The sequence below is a fragment of the Rattus norvegicus genome, chromosome 6, assembly GCF_036323735.1.
Source record: "Rattus norvegicus strain BN/NHsdMcwi chromosome 6, GRCr8, whole genome shotgun sequence".
Classification (NCBI taxonomy): domain Eukaryota; kingdom Metazoa; phylum Chordata; class Mammalia; order Rodentia; family Muridae; genus Rattus; species Rattus norvegicus.
Window position 1 is genome coordinate 10,123,817 of NC_086024.1, and position 9,751 is coordinate 10,133,567.

Below are 9,751 nucleotides of genomic sequence, written 5' to 3' on the forward strand. Positions count from 1 at the left end.
GGGGGAGGATGGGGAGGGGAACACCCATACAGAAGGAGAGGGGCAGGGGTTAGGGGGATGTTGACCTGGAAACCAGGAACGGGAATAACAATTGAAATGTAAATAAGAAATGCCCAATTTAATAAAGGTAGAGAAAAAATAAAAAAAAGAAGAAGAAAGAAAAAAGAAAGAAAGAAAGAAAAGAAAGTATAGTGTTAGAGGAGGTGTGTCACCCCGGCAGGTTTGAGGTTTCAAAAACACTTGTGTAATTCCCATTGTGCTCTCTAACTGCTGCTTGTGGCTTGAGAAATAAGGTATAAGCTGTTAGTGCTGCAATGTCTGACCTCCACCACCATGGCCTCTAACCTTCTAAGAAATGTGAATCTAACTCTATGCTCCCTTGGCCATTGTATTTTTACTACTGCAAATATTTACTACAAACCCATAAAAGAGAATGGAGTAGAAGAATTATGGCAATTAACTGATTATTTAAATGAATATTTAAGATATTCAAGCTGATGAGATGTCTCACTAGGTAATGTAGCTTTTCTGCCAAACCTGATTAGTTGAGTTGATACCTTAGGACCTCAAGGTGGGCGAAAGTAGTTATTCTGCCAATTTGCATCTGACCTTCACTCATATGCTGTGGGATTCCCATATACACACATAGACACATGTATGACAAATAAACTTAAAATTAAAAAAAAATGAACATCACAAATAATAACGAAATAAACATCAGATCATAACACTTGCATTTATAAAAAATTAAAAATAATTAAAATATGAAAGAAAATAACATTAGTGCACCTATGCTCCAATCCCTGCCGGTCTCCTCTGTGAACCATGGACCGCAGCATCCCAGATGTAGCAGTCAGTACAAAGAGGGGATCCAATGAGCTCTTCTCATTGTGTGAGCTGACAAAAGGAGCACAGGAATTCCTTCCAGAATCATTCATGTCCTCAAGCTACCTAGTGCTGTCCCTGAGGGCGAGGTCATCTACCTAGGACTGATCTTTTGGAAAGTTACCAGCCCCCTTATTATGAAGGGGAAGAACCAGGCCATCAGTGAAATGAACACAGAAGAGGCTGCCAAAACTATGGTTAACTACTACACATTGGGGGTGCCAGTGCTTCGTGGACAACCCATCTACATCCAGTTCTCCAACCACAAGGAGTTCAAAACTGACAGTTCACCCAACCATGCATGTGTTCAGGCAGTCCTGCAGGGCATGAACTCTGAAGAGTCTGGAAACCTGGTCTTGGCAGCCGTGGATGCTACCCAGTGACCCTGGATGTGCTGCACCAGATCTTCTCTAAGTTTTGCACAGTCAAAGATCATCACATTCACCAAGAACAACCAATTTCAGGCGCTGCTTCAGTATGCTGACCCTGTGAGCATCCAGCATACGAGTTGTCCCTGAATGGCCAGGACATCTACAGTGCCTGCTGCACACTGCGCATTGACTTCTCCAAGCTCGCCAGGTCTCAACATCAGTCAAGTACAACAATGACAAGAGCAGAGATTACACTTGACCTGCCTTACCCTCTGGAGACAGCCAGCCTTCACTGGACCAGACCATGGCAACAGCCTTTGGCCCCTCTCTTCCTAATGTCCATGGAACCCTAGCCCCCCTGGCCATACTCTCTGCTGCTGCTGCCGCAACTGTCCACATTGCCATCCCAGGGCCCGCAGGTCAGCAACTTGAGCCCTGAGAGAGTCACACTTCAAAGCCTCTTTATCGTCTTCAGCATCTACAGTGATGTGCAACAGGCGAGGATCCAGTTCAACAAGTAGGAGTGTGCACTTGTACAGATGGCAGACGGCAGCCAGGCCCAGCTGGTCATGAGCCACCTGAATGGGCACAAGCTGCATGGGAAGTCGGTGCACATCACACCGTCAAAGCATCAGAGTGTGCTGCTGCCTCGAGAGGAGGAACAGGAGGACCAGGGACTGACCAAGGACTATGTCAGCTCACCACTGCACCGCTTCAAGAAATCAGAAGCCAAGAACTTCACAGCATCTTCTCACCCTCAGCTACCCTACACCTCTCCAACATCCTGCCCTCTGTGTCAGATGATGACCTCAGGAGCCTCTTCTTCAGCAACGGTGGTGTGGTCAAAGGCTTCAGGTTCTTCCAGAAGGAATGCAAGATGGCACTGATCCGGATGGGCTCTGTGGAGGAGGCAGTGCAGATGCTGATTGAATTGCACAACCGTGACCTGGATGAGAACCACCACCTCCGAGTGTCGTTTTCCAAGGCACTTCACCCAAAATGCCTGTGGGCCTGCGACAGCTTCCACCATTCCACAAAAGCCACTTTAAAAGGCAGCTGAAGTGACCTTACAGACCAGAGATTGTATTTTTTTTTATTAACTTGAGTATTTCTTATATACATTTCGAGTGTTATTCCCTTTCCCGGTTTCCGGGCAAACATCCCCCTCCCCCCTCCCCTTCCTTATGGGTGTTCCCCTCCCAACCCTCCCCCCATTGCCGCCCTCCCCCCATAGACTAGTTCACTGGGGGTTCAGTCTTAGCAGGACCCAGGGCTTCCCCTTCCACTGGTGCTCTTACTAGGATATTCATTGCTACCTATGGGGTCAGAGTCCAGGGTCAGTCCATGTATAGTCTTTAGGTAGTGGCTTAGTCCCTGGAAGCTCTGGTTGCTTGGCATTGTTGTACTTTTGGGGTCTCGAGCCCCTTCAAGCTCTTCCAGTTCTTTCTCTGATTCCTTCAATAGGGGACCTATTCTCAGTTCAGTGGTTTGCTGCTGGCATTCGCCTCTGTATTTGCTGTATTCTGGCTATGTCTCTCAGGAGCGATCTACATCTGGCTCCTGTCGGTCTGCACTTCTTTGCTTCATCCATCTTGTCTAATTGGGTGGCTGTATATGTATGGGCCACATGTGGGGCAGGCTCTGAATGGGTGTTCCTTCAGTCTCTGTTTTAATCTTTGCCTCTCCCTTCCCTGCCAAGGGTATTCTGTATTTATTTTTAAAGAGAGATCAGTTTACCTGTTTTACAAAAAATAAAATAAAATAAAATAAAATAAAATAAATCTAGCCCCCTTTGCTGTGGCAGGAAATGGCTTGGGTCATAGAGGCCCAGTACCAACATCATGCCTTGAGGGACTCAAGGCCACAGTGGTGCCCCGAAGCCACTTTGTGTGCCTTATAAAACCAGCGTGCCTCACAGCCGTACACCCACCTTCTAAGGCCACCAGTTGTCTCTGGACCTGCAGGTGAACCAGTTGACCTATACATAGGCTGTCCAATGCTGTGTAAGAGCTGGGGCCACTCCCCTATATCCTTATAATCAACTGACATGATTCTCCCATATCCCTGGCCAGCCCAGAGGGCCCAGGCTCCCCTTAGCTGCCGAGCCTCATGTGATCTTTGTATTTTATTCCAGGTGGTTGCAGATACCTGTGCCTAACAATATTTCCACTTGACCAAATACCTGAATCTTTCCCACTTATAAGCAAGAGATATAGTTTTTAAGTAACTTTTTACAGCAGTGATAGAATTGTGTACTCTAAGCTTCTGTGTCCTCCGCACTCCTTCCTTCCAGTGACAAACTAGCAGGTCAGGGCTGGAGGAAAAGCTCTGAGACTTGCAAATTTTGGACCAAAGTTTTGTTTTTTTTCCCCCGCCACTGACTATGCTTAGTTGAGGGGCTGACCTCTAGGCCTAAAGTTCCCCCCGGAAGACCACCTCCATCCTAGCCTGTTTCTAGAGGGGTTCTCTGAAAGACATGGAAGAGTGTAAATATTTACGATTTTATACTTGTGGGGCTGAGGTGGTGCAGATATTTTATGGTGACAGATGTAGATTTTGGTAATGACAACAGGTTTAATATTGTCCTGGGACCAGCCCTGGCCACATCTACCCCAGCCCAGATGGTGTATTGGGGAGGGGGGGCTATTAAATCAGTTTTATATTAAAAGAAAAAAGAAAGGAAGTACCATAGATTATGAAAAAAAGTTACACATATATCATTGATTAAAGATCTGATTCAGGTAGAGCCAGTAAGAACAATTTGTATGTGAACTGATAGTACAAAAAGCGGAATATAAATGTCTGACAGACATATGAAAAATACTTAAGCATACTAGCAATCAGGGAAATAAAGCAAAGATTATGCTCAGATATAATTTCACACCTAAGGGAGAGCAAAATGTAGAAAATTCAGCAGTTATCAGGGATTGATGAAGATTGGTACAACTAAACATTTGCTCACTCCAGGTGGGAAAGTAATTTGGAGCAATGATTTGAAAAACAATTTAGCATTTATCTTGCAAATGTGAAGATGTGCATTCTCTAATGAACCAACAATAAGATTCCATGGTATATAAACTCAATACTTCTGCCACTGTGTTTCTCAGGAGAAACAGACACACAGATGTGTAAATAAGTATCATCTAGGAGACTGAAGAGTGTGGAAGAGTTGGATTTTTCTTTTCCTCTTCCTTTTAGCTAGATGGTGTATATAAGCGAATGACCTTATCTATTCAAAATCTAACACATACCATCACCCCATACTCCCTAAAAGCAGAATCTGGCCTTGGGTGGGGCACGGAGGATGACACCTGATTTAGAGAAGATATTCACGTCATTTAATATAGGCCACATAAGGAAGAAGCTGTTGAGCAGACAGTGAGGTCACTGTGAGGTTTGCAAAAGGCTGTGTGTTGAACATTGAGTGTGGAGACATGAGGGAAGTTCTGAAAGGTAGGAACAGACATTTAATCAAGCCGAAGGCTTGGTCTTCGCTTTCCCATCATCACCCTTGTCAGTCAGGTCATCAGCTATGAGCCACTACCTGCCTTCATGATGGTTTATGTACTGACAACCTCAGGGCGAGGCAACCTGGACCAAAGCCTCAGGAATCACAAGCCAAAGGAACCTTTTTCCCTTGTAAGCTGTTGAAGATAGGTGTTTTATCTTAACTTTGGAAGAGTACTTACAGGATTAAGTTCTGTGGACCTCTAATGTTTGTATGTCATGGGCGAGGAACAGCAACTAAAACAACATGGAAAGGAGTAGCAGTTATACAGACTTGAACAGTGTTCAGTGTCATCAAACAAAAGGTAAGAGAGGATGCTGAGTTTTATTAGTCTGGAAGCTAAAAGTGAAAAATCTCTTCTTGTTGATTGGCAAGTACCTTAGTTTGTTTCACATCAGCAACCTAAATGGGGACAAACCAACGTACAAACTTGGGGGAGAAGGAAATAGTTTGATAAGGTCAGTTTTCATGACTTAGCAGAGGGAGCTGCAACCTTAGCAGTTCATTAATATTACCTGATAAACTTTAACTACCAAAGTTCAAGCCATATTCTTGGGTCTTGGATAGGGTTCTGATATGAATTCTCTATACAGCTTATTTATTCATTATACATTGATTCAGAAAGGCTCTCTGAATCAGTTTAATTGGTATCAGGGGTTTTAGACTGATGATAAAAGATACGGCTTTTATAACCTCTCTCAGGTTTATCTATCCAGGAAAACCACAGAAATTATATAGTAATTTAGGAATATGTGTGTGTGTATATATGTGTGTGTATATACACACACATATTCCTAACATATTCCTAAACAGTTCAACATATTAGCAAAGTTATAGAACATAAAGCAAATAACAATTAATGCTATGAAATTCTTACCTTTCCTCTCCAATAGCCCTAAGTATGGTATTTGGTTTTCATTTGTTTGTGTCTATTGTGGGCAGTGTTCTTGGTCAAGTACGTTACACATGTGTATATCTCACCATGCCTACAACAGCAGTGTGCTTCCCAGAGAGCAACTATTCCCAGAGAGCAACTATCAACTTTGCACTCTACTGTCAATCCTTTAATAACTTAGCTCAACTTTGAAACTCAGAAGTTGATTGACTGAAACTGTTGTATTCTTCTGTAGCGTTTTTCTACAAGATTGAAATGTTGCCCTTTTCAGAAAAGGAAGCTCCTTATAATAGAAGCCAAACAACTCAACATTTTCAGGAAGTCCCTGAACTGATCAGATTCACTAGTGCCCCGCCTCCCAAACTAAATGATAATTATAGCTAAGAGTTACTGTGTGTCAAGCTAAGTTGCAAAGAAGACTCAGAGATCAGACAAGCTCAGTGGAGGAAACAGAAACCAAAGGACCTGCCTGGAAGAGGTTTAGTTTAACAGAGTCAGCTGAAAAGACATCTTGTACCCTGTTGAACTGCCTGCTGGCTGGGCACTACGCTCCCCTTTCCCAGCTTTTGTGAGCTGTCACACATGGAGTAGACTCTGGTGCTGTGCTGGTGTTTCTCAGTCCTTTTGGTTCTGTAAGTAGCCCACTAAACTCAGTGGTTCACCAAGAAGAACTTTGTAAAAGGGTTTTTTTTCCAGTGCAAGGGCATAATGGCAGTCAGGAGCTAAGGAAAACCACAAAGTCACACTGGCATAAAAAGTCTGGGCTCACATCCAGGCTCTGAAAACCCACCAATCCCTGAGCTTGCCCCAAACGCAGAACTTGAAATCTTACCACTCTCAGCCTGGATATTTCTACCCTGGAAAACTTTGCCTTCAAAAAATTCTTATATAAAGTTTGCCTTCTGTTTGGTTCCCTGCTACTTCTCACCAGAGCAGAGGCAACAAACTTCTCCACATATCTCTTGTGTGAGGCTTGTTGTTCAGTGTAACTTTATGTTATTCTTTGTTTCCTGAATGCCAGGATACCTTTCCCTTCAGAGCTACAGTGTTTCCACTGGGGAGCCCTTTTCCCTCAGATCTGTAACACACAGATCTTATAACAAATCTCACACTAAAGATTTTTTGAAGAGAAAGGGTAAGGTGGCAGCCTGGGAGCTGGAACAGAGATAGCAGTGGCTGGGCAGAGGGACAAGCTTGTATAGCATCTGTGGAGCATGCTCAGTGAGCTAGTAGGAAAGTAGATAGAGTGCAGCCAGAACAGGGTGATTTTTTTACTAGACTGTTACTGTACGTTTTGGTCGTATTTATAATTTGGGGTGTGATGGGCTCTCTTTCTGGGGTGAGTAGAGGTATGCGCATTGTCACACAATACCTGTTTATTTCTGGTTCTTTTTAATGGGGTTTCTGAGAAATAAATAATATCTATGGCTGAGTTAGAAGACAGTATCCCTAGCTGACAAAGAGAATTCTCATCTGATTATTTAGAGACAATGTTGGTTTTACCTCCTAATTTGTCAAAATATTATGGCATATCTGTCTGTCTGCCTACTGAGTGTTTGCTGACAGCACTATTCCTAAACATGAACTGAAAGAGCGTACCCCTAAATGGGGAACGTGTCTCTTGCTCCAATCGCGGGGTGGGGTGCCCCCAGGAATCACGAGTAGCCATTCTTGATGTAACAGCAAGAGGTAGCTTTTATTAACGAGATCCCGGGTCTTAGCGGGATCCCGGGTCGACACGTATCTCACACAGGAGACAGAGGAATCGACCCCGAGCTTCCAAACTCGGGGGTTTATATAGGGGAGGTTAGGGGCATTCGAGTGGTTACACATGATTGGTCAATTCAAATGGTGCACAGTACTTTCGGCGCAAAATTACATCAGCAAGGTGTACGTGCTCTCTAGCAGCTCGGCAGGCAGGTAGGGTGGCTCATCTCACTCAGGGGGGTGAAGGAAGGGGAGGGGGTGGCTACGGATGGTCAGTGTCCTTGGGGCTGATAGCTGGTTTGGCAAGTCCTATCTCTGGCTCTCCCTCAGGCACGTCCGGCCCTGCACATCTGGACTCTGACAATGAGCAACCTTTATGAAACTCTAGTTCTACAGAACATGGAGGTCAGAGACTCGTTCTCCCATCCTACCATGAATAAGAATCAAATGCAAGTTGTTAATTTTGGTGACTGGTACCTTCAGCCTTGAGACATTACACCGCCCTCTACTCTTAAAATATAATTCCATATTAGTAAGCAAAGCAAATTGTAAACTTACCCTCTTTTTTTCAGTGATAAATTAAGACAGAACAGAGGATGAAATGTCTTTAAACCAAGCAATGTCAGAGAAGCACACCCTGCAGTGCTGTGGTGGCTTTAGGTTTGCAAACCAAATTTTGCTGGCTGCTTAACTCAGTAATGAGAACAAAAGGTGTTAATGTAGCTCTCATTCCATCTGAACTTTTCTCCCCTTTGCCTCCTAAATCATTTATTTATTTTATTTGATCCTTTTGATTTATTAAAAATATTACTGCTGGCTTTGGGCTTCTTGGCAAAGATACAAAATGTTGATGCAATAATTTAATTAAATTTGGCACAGGGATAAGCCAAGAATCAGGAGAAACGTTTCTTAGAAAATGCACGTAAGAGAAAAATATATTCATATTCCAGAACAATAATAGGTCATGTCCAAATTATTCCATCGAATTATTAGACCAGCTGTAATTAAACCCCCTGTAAAGTGGAAATGTGTTTCATTAGACTCTGATGGATCCAAACAACCATGCATAGCAACAAAGGAAACAAGATCAGGTCAGCACATGTGGCCACCAGAGCAAGTGAGTCTAGGACTGAGGTAACCTTAATGTGTTACCTCAGACTGTGTTCATATGGAGAAACGCCTCCCTTCCCCTTTCTCCCTTTCCCTTTCTCCCTTCCCCTTTCTCCCTTTCCCTTTCTCCCTTCCCCTTTCTCCCTTTCCCTTTCTCCCTCCCCCTTTCTCCCTTCCCCTTTCACCCTTCCTCTTTTCCCCCTTCCTCTTTTCCCCCTTCCCTCTTCCTCTCTCCCCTTTTACCTTCCTGCTTCTCTCTTCTTTCTATTTCCACACTCCTCATCTTTTCCTTTCTTCTATTCCCTCTGTCTTGCCCCATGAGTTTGGCTGGGTATTTTCTCCCTGTCTACAGTGTGTAAGAATGAGGAAGAGATATTCATCTTGCTCTGCCCTTAGTTTGGTTTTCTTTTTCAATCTTTTTTTCAGCCTGTTAATCTGTGATTTTCTTCCATTTCTCCTCTCTTTCAAGTGGGTACCACTTTCCCCTTTGTCTTTCTTACTTCAGTGCCTCATCTCAGTCCATCCTTAAATAAAGGAAAGACAGGACAAGGATTCCTTCTCTTTCATTCCTGCTGACACACTATTGCATCCAAATGGTATGGACAGAATTGTGATAAAATAGCCCGGATAAAAAAACCAGCAAACACCAAGAACACATTCTCTGCCAAACTTTTCCTAACAGCTGATAGATGGAGATCTCAGTAGCCCCTGCCCCTTGTTCATATGACTTTCATTTTAGAAAACAGAGGGTTGTATTATTTTACCCATGATTCCTCCTGGGTCCTTTTGACTCCCTTAAGGAAATGGTCACAGTTTAAGATGATGTTGAGGGGGACAGCAGAGCTCTGATAGGAGAAGTTGCTCAGTTCTGGGCTAGGCTTGTCTGAGTCTCTGAAGCTGACACCCCTTTCCTCTTCTGAGGTCATGCTGCCTTTCATCTCAATCACATATCCTCTTTTACAGATGAAAAATCAAAGCATTATCTACTTTCAAACCAAAGAAAAAATCTCTTTTTCTCTGCAGAGTGCTGAGAATTCATTCCTTGTTCAGTTATTTCTAGTTTTAGTGATTAAAGGAATCTCTGATGACAATACTATGTTCCTAAGGATAGTGGCTAAAGCGAACACAGAGCACTTCTGTTCTGGGCTGGTTGTGATCAGCTCAAGTGATTTTGAAGAGCGAGGCAGAGGGAAGCTGCGTGACAACATGCCTGTTTTACAGGCTGAGTGATTCTTAAGTAATCAGGCTCTGCCCTTAACACCCAGGTGCTCATGC

The 9,751-nt window shown here is 43.6% G+C and overlaps 1 pseudogene; it reads left to right on the forward strand.

Moving 5' to 3' along the window:
* Window positions 1-825: 825 nt before the first annotated feature.
* Ptbp1-ps4 (polypyrimidine tract binding protein 1, pseudogene 4) lies at window positions 826-2,316 on the forward strand (annotated as a pseudogene).
* The last annotated feature ends 7,435 nt before the right edge of the window (window positions 2,317-9,751 follow it).